The sequence below is a fragment of the Aythya ferina genome, assembly GCF_964211825.1.
Source record: "Aythya ferina genome assembly, chromosome: 1".
NCBI lineage: Eukaryota > Metazoa > Chordata > Aves > Anseriformes > Anatidae > Aythya > Aythya ferina.
This window is the reverse complement of record NC_140296.1, coordinates 40,506,887-40,522,045: the sequence shown is the minus strand read 5'-3', so window position 1 is coordinate 40,522,045 and position 15,159 is coordinate 40,506,887.

Sequence of the window (15,159 nt, the reverse complement as noted above, 5' to 3'; positions counted from 1 at the left end):
ATATATTATATATGAAATTAATTATTGCTAGTTTGTAAGTGTATTGGAACTGAGTCAGTCACTGTCTGGTACATAAATAATACTTGCTCAGCTAAGGAGTCAATTTTGTATTCTTGGCTGTGAAAATAAATGGGAGTGTTATCACTGAAATAAAGTACAAAAATATTTTAAAAAAATAATAATTTGAATAAATGATTTTTACTATTTTTTTTTCCCTAATGAAAATGAAATGTTATATTAAGTATATATGTAAAGAAAGCAAATGAAATTAATTAGTGGCTTCTATGGCTAGGTATCATCTCCCTTTATTGAATAACTCAGGAAGTAGAGTGAAAACATAGGATGTGAAAAACAATGGTAATTTAACGGAATTTGAAGTTCTTAAGTGATAAATCATTCCAGGGCAAGTTGTAGCTGTGATGCCTGTTCCTTTAGCAGAAAGAAGATAAAAGAAGACCAAACAGCTTCAGCTAGACTCTATCTCAAGTATCACAGAACAGCAGAATGATAGTTTGGAAGGGTACACTAGAGGTCATCTGGTCCAACACCTCTGCTAAGGCAGGAAAACCTAGATTAGCTTGCCCAGGACCATGTATGGAATAATTGCTGGAGGAGACTTATTGAGATTAAAGGTATGTCCACATTTTAAGAGAATGTTCAGCATTGAGGAAACTTTCAGAGTGAGATGCAGTAGATATGCAAGGAATTTTTTCCATGATAGTCCCCATAGCAACAAAACCTGCAACCTTAGATATAGGCAACACCAGGGGAACTTGGTGTGCTGACTCTAAGAGAAATTAAAACAGAGGTTGGAGTGGAGTGAAGACATCTTGGCAGGGCTCAGTGATACCACCACAGGGATGGCAAACTTGATGGTACTGTGGAACTGATGGCACTGACATTGCATACAAGTTGAGAGGACATCGTTGACTTCTGGGATCGGTTGATGGGCTGAACCTCTACTTTCCCCTGATAGGGATGCCGGTAATCCAAAAGAACCTGTTCTGTGTTGCTTCAGTAAACTACACCTGCAATCTACTAGACTGGATGTCTACTGCTTTATTTTTGTATCCATGATCATGGTAATTCAACATATTGAATATGACTGGACTTTAGTGCTGAATTGTGTATCACTCATAATCAGCCACCCGCAGCCTCTCTGATATCTGAGGTCAAGATGGAACACAATGGAGCTTAGGGCCTGCCAAACGTCTTTACCCTTTAATGCAACACCACGTCGAGACAGCTTTTGAAGATCTCCAAGGAGGAAGACTCCACTGCTTCTTTGGATAATCTGTTCCAATGCTCCATCACCTACACATTAAAGTACTTCCTGATGTTCAGATGGAACCTCTTGTTTTCCAGTTTGTGCTCAGTGCATTCTGTCACTGAGCAACACTGAGAAGAGCTGGCTCCATCTTCTTTTTACCCTTTGTTCAGATCTTTATAGACATTGATAAGATCACCCCTGCAATTCCCCTTCTGCAGGTTAAACTGTCCCAGCTCTCTCAGTGTCTCCTCATAGGCACTCAAAGCAATATGCCCTGTAATATCTTCAGAAAGTTTATATTCTTAAACTGTTACTGCAGCCTAACACCTCTATTCCCCCAATTAAAAAAAGCTTTGATAAAACAATATATGCATGCCTGAGTTTTCTTGGTCCTGTAGACTTGTGAAGTAACATACCATCTATATTATTCTATTTAGAATTCTGCAAAATACTTCACTCATGATTCCTGACATGCTGACTTCCCCATGACCTGTTTTCTTTTCTTTTTTCTTTTTTTTTTTTTTTTTAATATAAAATAAAAATTACATATAATCTGCTACTTCTACAGGTATGCTCTTGCCCAAATTGCAGAGTCCATGGGGTCTCTGACCTCTGTTAATTTCTGTATCTCAAAATTATTTGGGGGCATGATGGCTGTTATGGGCTAAACTATCCTGGTATATTCTAATAATGTGACAGTATAACAGACATATTCATGTATTTGGAAATTTTGTCTGGAGCTACTTAATTCCTATACATTGATAAACTGATGAAAAACACTTTTTTTTTTCCTTCATATTCAATGATGATGATGATTGTGATCTATGAAATCTTGAGGGGTTAAAAATACATTTAAATGCACAACATTTTAAAGACGGAGATAAATAACGGAGAAGAAGGTGTGGAAGAAGCTTTATAGAAAGTCTATACAAAAATGATGCCAAAGTGTAATATTGTAGTCTCTGCTTATTAAGTAACAGTTACCTTTACAGTTCATATGCAACTGACAGCTGTCAGTCTTTTTGGTATATACAGCCTTGACCATATTGATTTTTGCATTCCATGGTTCTTTTTACAAAAGAAAACTTAATATTTGTAAATAGTAGTATAATTAACTGTTACAACCAAGCAAAAGATAAACTGGAACATTCTGGACACGATTTTTTTGTGGTTAGTGTAGGTTTAGGTCCCTTCAAGAAATGGACGAATTAAAACTTCCGAATGAATGTTCAAGTCCTGCCATAGAGAAGGGAACTGTGAATTCAACAGTTCAACATGCTGCCTTACCCCCCTGCCTTTTTTTTTTTTTTTTTTTTTTTCAGCTTAAACTGTTTGGCAAATATGCTATGTATTTTTTCTTTTTTTTTAGATTGGCCTAAACATTTTTTTTTAATTAATTTGCTATGCTTAAACAAAACCGAAAGACAAATCTATTAATATAATCACTGATAGAGATAATGTGTTATTTTATCAAAATATTTCATAGAAACATTAACAGTAAATGCTCCTGGGAAAATTTGAACTTTGTCATTCTAGCAAAAAGCAGTCTTTTCCACTCTTCTAGATTCAAAAAAAAAAAAAAAAAAAAAAAAAAAAAAAAAAATCTGATTCTCTTAAAATTTTAGTCCTCTCAATAATCAGAAATAATGAAAATGGCTGTTTTGTGTTTTTCTGTCTAAATTCTGGAATAACTATCACATAAAGACAGCCTTTGGAGGTGCCAGTTCACTTCTGTCTGTGATGAAGTACAAACAGATGTTCATTACAATGGATTTTTTTTTCAGCAAAACTGAAACTGTCAATGTAGATTGTTATTTAAATTAAATAATAAATTAAAAAATATTTAATGTAACAATATTAATAGGTACTCTTTCAAAATAGAGATAATCCTCAAGTTTTTCAAAATTATTTAAAACAAATATATCTGAAAATTAATACATCTGAAAATTAATTCTTTCTATTTGCAAGACAAAATTTTACTAACAATTTTAAGACCTTTAGCGCCCAAGCCAAAATTTGGAGTAGGGAAATATTTTTACTGAATTGGAAAACTTTTTCTTAGAAAACTCAGATCTCCTAACACTATTTCTATCTACTATTTTAGTCAGATTTAACTGTAATCTCTATTGATGATGAATCTGTATTGATATACGTATAATACATATTCATAGTGATCTAATTTGATGTGTTGTAGTTTTTATTCAAAGGATGCTAAAACACAATATGAGGGAGTCTAAAATAACCTATTTGAAATTTCTAAGTCAGAAACCTTACCTCTCTCCTTTCTTAGCCAAACCAAATGTTTACTACCAAACACATTTCACTCAACTGAATTGTTATGAAGTACCAAATAAGGTGTATCTTGCATCATTATTGTTATTATCATTGACTATCATCTCATAGACAGGTAACAACAGCTAATTCTTTCAAATTACAGAATCACAGAATCACAGAATCACCGAATTGAAGGGGTTGGAAAGATCATCGGGTCCAACACCCCTGCCAAATCTCCAGAGAAGGAGACTCCACAACCTCCCTAGGCAGCCTGTTCCAATGCTCCGTCACCCTCACTGTGAAGAAGTTCTTTCGCATGTCAGTGTGGAACTTCCTGTGCTCTAACTTGCAGCCATTGCCCCTTGTCTTATCCCCACAAACCACTGAGAAGAGGTTGGCTACATCCTTCTGTCCCCCTCCCCTCAGGTGTTTATATATATTGAGGTGATCCCCTCTCAGTCTTCTCTTCTCCAGGCTGAACAGACCCAGGTCTCTCAGCCTTTCTTCATAGGGAAGATGCTCCAGGCCCCGTATCATCTTTGTGACCCTCCACTGGACTCTTTCCAGGAGATCCCTGTCTTTCTTGTACCGGGGAGCCCAGAACTGGACACAGTACTCCAGGTGAGGACTGACCAGGGCAGAGTAGAGGGGAAGGATCACCTCCCTTGACCTGCTGGCCACACTCCTTTTAATGCACGCCAGGATCCCATTAGCCCTCTTGGCCATAAGGGCACAGTGCTGGCTCATGGTCAACCTGTCATCCACCAGGACCCCCAGGTCCTTCTCCTCAGAGCTCCTCTCCAGGAGGTCAACCCCCAGCCTGTACTGATACTTCGGGTTTTTCCTTCCCAGGTGCAGGACTCTACACTTGCTCTTATTAAACCTCATTTGTTTTCTTCCTGCCCATCCCTCCAGCCGGTCGAGGTCTCGCTGAATGGCAGCACAGCCTTCTGGCATGTCAGCCACTCCTCCCAGCTTTGTGTCATCGGCGTACTTGCTGAGGGCAGACACTATTGCCTCATCAAGGTCGTCAATGAAGATGTTGAACAAGACCAGAGCCAGCACTAACCCCTGGGGAACACTGTTAGTCACAGGTCTCCAGCTGGACTCTGTGCTGCTGATCACCACCCTCTGAGCTCAGCCAGTAGGCCAGTTCTCAACCCACCTTGCCATCCACTCATCTACCCCACATTTTCTCAGCTTTGCTAGTAGGATGTCATGGGAGACAGTATCGAAAGCCTTGCTAAAATCAAGGTAGAGGACATCCACTGCTCTCCCCCCATCTACCCAGCTGGTGATGCCATCATAGAAGGCAACGAGGTTGGTCGAGCATGACTTCCCCTTGGTGAATCCATGCTGACTACTCCTCATAACCTTCTTCTCTTCCAATTGCTTGGAGATGGCATCCAGAACAAGCTGCTTCAATACCCTCCCAGGGACAGAGGTGAGATTGACTGGCTTGTAGTTTCCCAGATCCTCCTTCCTGCCCATCTTGAAGACCAGAGTGACATTGGCTATCCTCCAGTCTTCAGGCACCTCACCCATTCTCCAGGACCTGTCAAAGATGATAGAAAGTGGTTTGGCAATCACATCTGCCAACTCCCTTAGCACACGCGGATGCATCCCTTCAGGACCCATAGATTTGTGTGCGTTGAGCCCACTCAGATGCTCCCAAACCACTCCCACGTCCACCAGGGGGAAGCCCTTTATTTCCCAGACCCTTTGTCCTATTGCCAGTGGTGAGGAGTCCCGGGGGAGTGCCCTTGGAGCAAAGACTGAAGCAAAGAAAGCATTCAGTATTTCTGCCTTCTCAGCATCTCCTGTGACCAGGTCACCCCCCTCATTCAGCAAGGGACCCACATTATCCCTAGTCTTCCTCTTGCTGTTTACGTGAAAAAACCCTTCCTTTATCTCTTTTGCAAGCCTCATCTCAAGGTGGGCTTTAGCCTTCCTCGTTGTGTCCCTGCAGGCCCTGACAACACATCTATACTCCTCCCAAGAGGACAGGCCCTTTTTCCACATTTCATAGACCTTCCTCTTCCTTTTGATCTTATTGATGAGCTCCTTGCTCATCCACACAGGTTTCCTGCCCCCCTTCCCCGATTTCCTACTGCTCGGGATGCACCGATCCTGAGCATGGAAGAAGTGATGCTTAAATGTAGCCCAGCTCTCATAAGTACCCTTGCCTTCTAGCAGCCTATCCCATGAGATACTCCCAAGCAGGTCCCGGAAGAGGTCGAAGTTGTCTCTTCGGAAGTCCAGGGTAACAATCCTGCTTTTAGCCATACTTCCTTTGCCTAGTTCCATCTGGAACTCCACCATCTCATGGTTGCTGCATCCCAAGCTGCCCCCAACCTTCACATCCCTAACAAGGGGATCCCTGTTGGTAAGAACAAGGTCCAGAAGCACCCCCCGCCTTGTCAGCTCCTCCACCACCTGTGTCAGAAAATTGTCCTCAATGCATTGTAGGAACTGTTTGGACTGCTCGTGCAGTCCAATAAATTACAATTGTAATAAATTATAATTATTACAATCTTCTTCTGTTTTTATAGTCATGTCATTCAACATGGTCCTTAAAGACAACAAGCCTAAAATTAAAACAAACAGAAAATAATATATTTGCTGTGAAAAGAAAAGAGATCAATTCAATTTTACTCCTGAAGAAATATGATTCCTTAATGACAACCTAGTCTGTAAAGTTTTAAGTCCTCAAATACAATGAGCATAATAGTCTTGAAAAGCAAGCAATGATATTTCTAAACTATCTCTACTTCTGAAATAGACTTCTTTGTATTAGTAGTATGAGTGTAGCCTACAGTTTTTGCTAAATTGAGGTCCTGTATAACAAAAACATAACCTCTACTTATGTTTGAATTCACAATGCTAGCTTTTGAAGTATTCTAACAGATGTAAATTTTTATTTAATTTTCTTTTAAGTTGACATTGCTTGTAATGTTTGCTGAGACCAAGTGGCTGGTTTCAATTTTGTTTTTATAAATACTGAAATTGATTTTTGTCAGCTTTAGTATCTTGTTGTGGAAATCCTGAACATATCCTTGACCTTAAAGCACAGCTGCAGCAACAGCAGACAACGTGGGGCAACAATTATTTATGATCAAGCACGTTAAGGTAGACAAAATCTGATAAACTAATTCTTGCACAACTGCACAAATGCTGCTTTTCCTTATGTAGTGGAAAAGCATAACAATATTTACTGAGGAGTAGAAAACTCAACTTATTACTTACAGAATACAGAACACAGAACATATCTGAACTTAGTTAAATAAAACATTGTCCTGTGTTGCTTTCCAATAACTGAACTATAATTACATTTCTGAAAACAATGTTTTTTGTTTCCTCTATATTTCAGATACTTTTGATATTCATACCTTGTACAGATCCCTTAAAAGCATGTACATCTTTTTTCCTTGAATAAAGTAGTTTTGAATGCAGCTCTTATTGTCTCAATCAAAAATTTATATAGTAATACATTTTATACTGCAAATAACAGTTGACAATAAAAAATAAAATAAAACCTGACATACAGAATTGATGCCCCTTTTTCTAGTAAATATGTATGTAAAATACTTCTAATGAAGCAATAAAATAGATTGTGTAATTCTTCTGCTATCTTGCTGGATTCATTTATTACAACATGTTGGAATTTAATACAATCTGTGCTCCCCTTTTCCTTAAACACATTTCGTGATAATGAAAAACATTTTCCTGCTGTTATTTTGTAGCAGGGAAGTATTACGTTAATTTAAGAACAAAATCTTTCATTCTCTCTCTTACATTGATCACATACAAAATCCAAACCTGTGGATAGAAGCAATTTTCCCTACCTCAAAATATGTTCAATTATACAAGGAAATAAAATGAAGAACAAGTAGAGAAACTCCAGCCATTGACGAAGAATTCTGTGTTGCAGCTCACAATGCACGTCATTTGCTTATTAAGATAAAAACAATTAATATTCTGATGTTTTCCACACCTGAAAAAAAAATAAAAATCAGACAATGATATAATCGGTAACAACAAAGGCTTAATGGAACTTATGATAAACAAGACTTAATTAATGCACTCTCCCTATAGGAGGTGCACTCTAGGCAACTAGACTATAAAGCAGATTAATTTGTTAATGTTGTGTGTGTGTGTCCCTGTAGAGATCTCTATCGCAACTGAAATAAATCATATGTGGTGTTAATAAGTACAAGTTTTTATAAAGACAAAAAGCTGCAAAAATTCTCTACAGATTATCTGGAGATTGAGCAGCCTTCCTCCACATCCAGAGAGAGATGAAATAACAGTAGTGACATTCTATAGACAGTAAAAATTTAAAGACCACAAGACTTGGCTACTTCATTTATTTTCTAAACTAATTCTAAACAGAAAACTACAAAAGCAGCTGTACCACTGTCCACTGCAATAGACTGTACTGTTCTTTTAAAATACAGGATATTGAATTTTGTGTATATAGTTAAGCTTGAAATTGCTTTTGATAATGTTACTTGTGCTATGAAATTTTCATTGTGTGTGGCTTAGCCACTGGCTAATGTCAGTGGCTAAGAGGCAGTTCTGAAGAAAAAAAATAAATAAAAAAATGCTGCTTGTTATTGTGGTGGAAAAAAATATTAATATTTAAGATTTGAGAAGTCTGACTAAGCGTTTACCCTAACAAAAGGAACTTTCATTTTGACCAAAAGCTAGCAGTCTGACTGTGTGGTGGTTTTACCGTGCTAGGCAGCTAAACACCACAACTGCTTTCTCACTCCCCCTCCTTAGATGAGGAGGGGAAGAAATAAAGTAAAGAAAAACTCACGGGTTGAGATAAGGATAATTCAATTAAAGGGAAAAATAATAACAATTAAGGAAAAATTATTATTAACTAAGCAATTTAACTAAAGGGGGAAAAAAGGGGAAAGGGGTAAGGGGAAAGGGGAGGGGGAAAGGGAAAAAAAGGAAAACAAACAAACAAACAAACAAACAAAATAAAGGCTATGTGGAAGTGTGGAGGAAAGAAATTACTACCTACTTCCCACAAATGAGTTATGTTTGACCACGTCCTTGGAGCAGGGCCTCAACGCACATAGTTGGTGTTTGGGAGGAGGACCGACGTTTTCACAGCGAGAGCCCACCCTTCCCCTCTTCTTCCTTTTTCCACCTTTTTTTGCTGAGTGTGACATCATATGGTATGGAATATCCCTTTGGTTGGTTTAGGTCAGCTGCCCTGGTGATGTTTCTCTTCTCACTTTTTTGCCCACCCCCTAGGAGGGTGTTATAAATGAAGTCTCAACTCAATCTGAATTTAGTAATATTTATAAAAGACGAGTAAACAGTGCTGGGTGCACGGGGAGTCTATGGTCTACCAACTCGCACACACGAACATCGAACTTTCTAAACATACAGAACATTACTTTTACATATTAAACCTGAGTATGCCTATACATATGTACAATCAGAAACATGGCAAAGTTTTTTGAATTCTGGAAAGTGTTTAACAAACAATCCTTTAAGTCTACTACTATTAGCATCCATGACTGGGGAGCATAGTTGGAGTTGGTAATTCTGGTTGAAGTGCTCCTATATCATCCATGACTTAACAGTCTCCATTTTCCATCCCTTTTCTTGATTACAAACACTGGAGAATTCCAGGGCTAGTCGTGCGAACAATATGTCTCACTTTAAGTTGTTAAGCAACTCAGCCTTCGGGCCTTATGTATCCTAATCTTCCCCGATCAAAGGGAAACATATCCATCTCCTTTTCAAGGCCAATAGGTCCTGGGCCAAAAGGCAAGTCCAGGTCAGCAGGGGGTGTAACAGCAAAGGCCTGTGATGTCAAATCCGGTGGGGGGCCAATGGTGTAGCAGAAGGATCGGTGGATGAGCCCGCAGCTCCCTCACTATCTGGCAAACCACACGTTTCTGACTGTGGTCCCACATATCTCTTTAAGGCCTCAGAGACTGCTCGCCAGGTGCCGAGCAATCCCACTGCAACCTTGTCATTTTTAGTTGCAGAGTCCCACACCTTGACACCAATTTGGTTCCATGTTTCAGGATCATAAACTGTCCGATTGTTAATAAGGAGAATAAGCTGTAAGGTTACCAGGACAGTCTTTGTTTCCAAGAATGTATGATTCCCCATTATGCACAACTGCTTACCAGTGAGAAGCAGTTGTGTGCACGGGTCTGCTTCTCTCAACTTGAGCTTCTTCCCTGCTCTGGTGTGCCTATTTCCAGTGACTTTCTGTATGAGCTTCTCTGAGCAATTTGCTGAGTTTGGCCAAACCTATCTTCATGAGGTGATCAATGTGCCTGTTCCTGTCAAAAACAACTTTTCAATGGTCAAACAACTTTGCATATAACAGCAACAGCAAACACCCAGCAACCTCCATGCCTTAATGGCTGGAGAACAAGCAACCAAAGACTGTATGGCATCTCCTGAATCACCCTTCTTTGTTGCCTCTAAATTTTTTTATATTCCTGGTGGCCTCCTCGTTAAGAATCTGATGTTCTCATCAACCATAGGGCTTGCTGACCCCCATGGCCACACTCCCACATCTCCCCCCTTTTTATTAGTATCAACCATTTTCATGACATGAATTATTACTCCATAACAAGGGTTAGAGAGAGTCCTGATGCTGTGCCAGCACTGCTCAGCAGCAGACACAACACTTGTGTGATAACACTGCCGTTCTAGCTACAATTGCAGAGCACAGCACTGTATGGGCTGCTGCAGGGAAAGTTAACATCCCAGCCAGACCCAGTACAGACTGTTTCCATCTTTCACTTCTGAGCTAAAATAATGCTGGGTGTGTTACTCCCACAGACCCCATCACAGTGTTAATTACTGCTGTTAACAAGATATTTAAAGGAGTCCATGCTTCCCTGGAATAGGTACTTGGCTTTATTAATGTTACATTTAGTTGAAAGTCTGGGTTCTTCCCAAGAATGCACACCTGGTTTGCCTAACATCAGAATGTTTTTCCCTACCTCTTTCATTTCTTTAGAACAGTATATGAGTCAGGTCTACCCAAACACCAGGTAGAGAGCATGGGAGTAAAAGGGGAAGATGCTGCCTCACTATGATCATAGTTTATAAAGTTTCTGTCTGACCTGTCTTAAATTGTACTTGTGTTATGTTATTGGAGTCCTGTTATTCCCTGACATTACATTTTGACTCATGTCCATTGAGAGTTTAAGTGTACCTGTTATTAGTAGAATGATAAAAAACAAAGGTATTATGCCTACACTAACTTTATAAAAACTATTTCTCCCATTTAACCTGTAGGCCATCATGTGCTCAGGATGTGACTGCACTAAGAGTTTTCTTGTAAAAGGACTTAAGAAGGACTTATAAATATTCAATGACAATTTATTTTGTAGCTTTCTCAAGAAATTTGGATCTTGCTTGTAATACTGTAAGAAAATGCAATGGGAAAAGATGTTACACCATTTGGACTTCATTTTTTTATGCCGTTCTGGATCTTGCTAAATTAAAATTGCCATTCTAAGTGGACATAACCTAGAAACTTGTAAATTTATTGGTAGAATTTGGACTTAAAAAATAATATAAATATATATTCGGAAACCTGTCACAACTTACAAATGTAAACACTTTCATTAAGACCAGACTTCAGTGTTATTAAGATAATTAAATAACCGGAACATTCAATACAGGGCAATAGGCTGAGAGAGATGGAATTATTCAGCTGGGAGAAGATGTGATAAATTAGTAGGGGGGTTGTTCATTGTCCTTGAGAATTTGAAGAATCTACTGAGGAGATAAGGTTTCGCAACTCAAGGCATTGTGACATGAGGATTAAGAAAGTAGACAAACCTCCCCCACCTGAACATGAGCACAATGCGTGATCAACGTGAGGAATGCGTGAGGAAGAATAACGACCCCCAACAACAGACTGTGCAGCCTCAGAACAAGTCTCGACAAGTCGACAGGTCTCGACAAGCCAGAATTTGAACACTATAAAACAGGGACACTGGAAAGGGAAGTTGCGTGTTGTGGTGGAGCGGAGACTCCCCAGCCGCCCAGCGCTGTTTTGCTTGTGCCTGCTTACTTAATTACTGAATTAATAAAACACTTTTGATAGACCAGAAAATTTGTGTGGTCTCACTTATAACAAAGAGAAGGGGAATTTTATCAACGTGTACAAAAATTTGACAAGGATGATTATAAAAGCAAGCTTGCTTCAAGCGGTGATCAAAGACAAGAGGCAAAGGGCCTCTGAAAAAAAATAAAATTCTGAAATTGAAATTCTGCTGAAACATAGCTGCTTTTTTTTTTTTTTTTTTTTTTTTTTTTGAGAGAGAGAGAGTGTAGTCAAACACTGACATAGGTTGCCCTGAGAAACTGGACATGGTCTTTAACAACTTACTGTGGCTGCTCCAGCTCTGAGCTGTGGGGGTGGACTGGGTGGGCACCAGCCCATGGGATACAGCACATCTAGGATACAGCACATCTATGGAGATATAGTCAGGCCAGGACAAGGACAAGACATCAGCCCATAAGTAGGGGTCAGGATCAGCCCAATGAGGGGAACAAGGGTCAGACATAGCTCTGACATGGCCAGGCCAAGCTAAGGGGACAGGCTGAGGCCAGGCTGAAATGTATGCCCATGGGTGAGCCAGCTCAGCAGAGCCTACGGCTGGAGAATGGCCCTGCTGAAGTCACTGGGCCAAGGACTGGCCCTGGCCTGGAGGCCAAAATGGGGTCCCATGCACTGGACATGGTGGGGGGAGGCTTCAGGCTGTTAAGGCCCATTAGTGCAAAGCATCCAAGAAAATCATTTAAAAAAATAAAATAAAATAGTTCTTCTTCACTGTTTTTTTTTTGTTTGTAAACATAATGGATCTTAGAAATCTAGTTCATATGTTGATGCATTCTGGTTTTAGATAGATTTGTCTAAATGTCTATAATGTTTAGCTTACTGTCACCTAAATTTAACTTGGACTTTCAACTCAGAAGTTGACTGCTCTAATCACAAGGCTATACCAAAATCTCTTTCTTTCTCTTGGACCATTTCCATTATGTATAAATATATGAAATCTTTTAATTGCTGTAAGGGGCTTGTCTATAATAACCAGAATTCAATACTATATCATAATACCTGAATTAATAGTCTATTTGGTTTGTCTTCATATCCTCTCTATATTCCTAATTTATCTTAAAGGTTTCAATCAGCAGACAGATTACCTTCATCATTTATGTACTTCTGATACCCAGGATAGTTTGTAAAAGGTAATTTAAATATTTTTTACTGATGTTGAGCTATTACAGTTAGACATACAGCCACAATGTAAATAAGGTCACAATAGTACTCTAGTCTTAAGATTTAAGCCTGACTCCTGAGGGGGAAAAAAAAATAAAAAAATTTAAAGTATGTAAGTATGTAGGTTCAGGTCCTGAAGGCTAGATGCTCTAACTTATAAGCTATTGAATAAATGACAATGACTATTCCTCCACAGGTAACTTTCAGTTTGAAGACCTTTCATATGCGATTTCACAGATGCTCAGATGAAACCTTCCCTTTAGGTTTCAAATTGTGTTACAATTAAAATAAATGAAAATCCCATATAAATAAGATAATAAGAAAATTAAAAGATAATAAATAAGATAAATGAAAATTTCCACAAAGAGGACAATGACTCTTTCTTTCCTCTTTTCAGCTGCTGAAGTAAGCAATCACTAAATTAACCCAGGATTTTCATAAACATAATCTTCAAATGTTAAACCAAATCCAAATTATTATTTTGTTTAAGGTTAAATAAATAAATAATTATTGCATGATGAAGGGTATTAATTACGTAGTCGCAGTCAAAAAGATAACAATGCAACGATTCAGTTTTCCTGTCACTGTCTTCTACTCAGCTGAGGGACAAAGCTTAGAGCTTCAAAAATATAAAATAATAGTGTTATTTTTAATTTTATTCTCATTTGATTTACTATTTAAGTGTTTTTCTTGTTATCAGTAATGTTTTCATTGTTTGTATGATTAGGATTATTGACAGACATTGGCCTTGTTTAATTTCTTTGTATAGTAGTGTTATAAATGAAGTCTCAACTCAATCTGAATTTAGTAATATTTATAAAAGAAATATTTACGAAAGGTATCAAAGGCAAGTAAACAGTGCTGGGTGTGAGGGGAGTCTACACTCCAACAACACCCACACCTGAATATCAAACACTCTAAATATATAGAACATTGCTTTTACATACTAAACCCAAGTATACCTATACATAAGTACAATCAGAAAAGCTAACAAACAATCCTTTAAGTTCCATGACTTAACAGTCTCCATTTTCCATTCCTTTTCTTGATTACATACAAGTCTCTATTTTCCATTTCTTTTGAACAATATGTCTTGCTTTAAGTTGTCAAGCAACTTGGTCTTCAGGCCTTATGTATTGATTAAGGAGGCATTGGGGAGGCAAGGACAATCCCCAGACAAGGACTGTATATATCGAAACAAGACACTGGAACTCATGATAAGGAAGCGTCAGACGGACAGAGAAACAAATGTAAGGACTATAAATCTTGAAACTGGACTTTGGAATTCATGATAAAGATACAACAAATGGAAGAATTAGCAACAACCAGCTCTTGCAATTAAGAAACATGCCAACTCAGCAGACTCCTGACCAAAGGTGAAAAGTACGCTGTGAGGAAGACTCAGGATCTTCCTCCCAAAGACCACTGCCCACGTCCTGAAGACCCCTACCCACAATTCTTGGGAGGCTCTACGCAGGCACAAGGTGCCAAAAGGCTAATTAGCATGAGAAGCGAGGGAAGGCAGGGATAGGTAATGAATATGTATAGGCGCTTGTAGAATATTGATAGATTGATTGTATAAATTCAAGACTGCTTTCCGCTTTGGGTATGCACGATAGGTGGAGAGATCCCCTGTGCATCTAGCACTGCAATAAAGAATATACCACTTAAAGGAATTCCGGCTTCGATCTTTGAATCAGTATCCTGTTCTTCCCAGATTGAAGAAAAGCATATCCATCTCCTTTTCAAGGCCAATACGGCCTGGATCAAAAGGCATGTCCAGGTCAGCAGGGGGCATAACAGTAAAAGCCTTCAATAGCTGTAACAGCAGAGGGGCCGATGGCGTAGCACTCGGATCTTTAAAGGAGCCCGCAGCTCCCTCACTATCTGGCAAACCACATGTTTCTGACTGTGGTCCCACATATCTCTTTAAGGCCTCAGAGACTGCTCGCCAGGTGCCGAGCAATCCCACTGCAACCTTGTCATTTTTAGTTGCAGAGTCCCACACCTTGTCACCAATTTGGTTCCATGTTACAGGATCATAAACTGTCCGATTGTTAATAAGGAGAATAAGCTGTAAGGTTACCAGGACAGTCTTTGTTTCCGAGAATGTATGATTCCCCATAATGCACAACTACTACCAGTGGGAGGCAGTTGTGTGCACGGGTCCGCTTCTCTCAGCTTGAGCTTCTTCCCAGCTCTGGTGCACCCATTTCCAGCGACTTTCAGTACGAGTTTCTCTGAGCAATTTGCTGAGTTTGGCCAAACCTATCTTCATGAGGCAATCAATGCGCCTGTTCCCATCTGGTCTCCGTTCCGCTATCCTGTT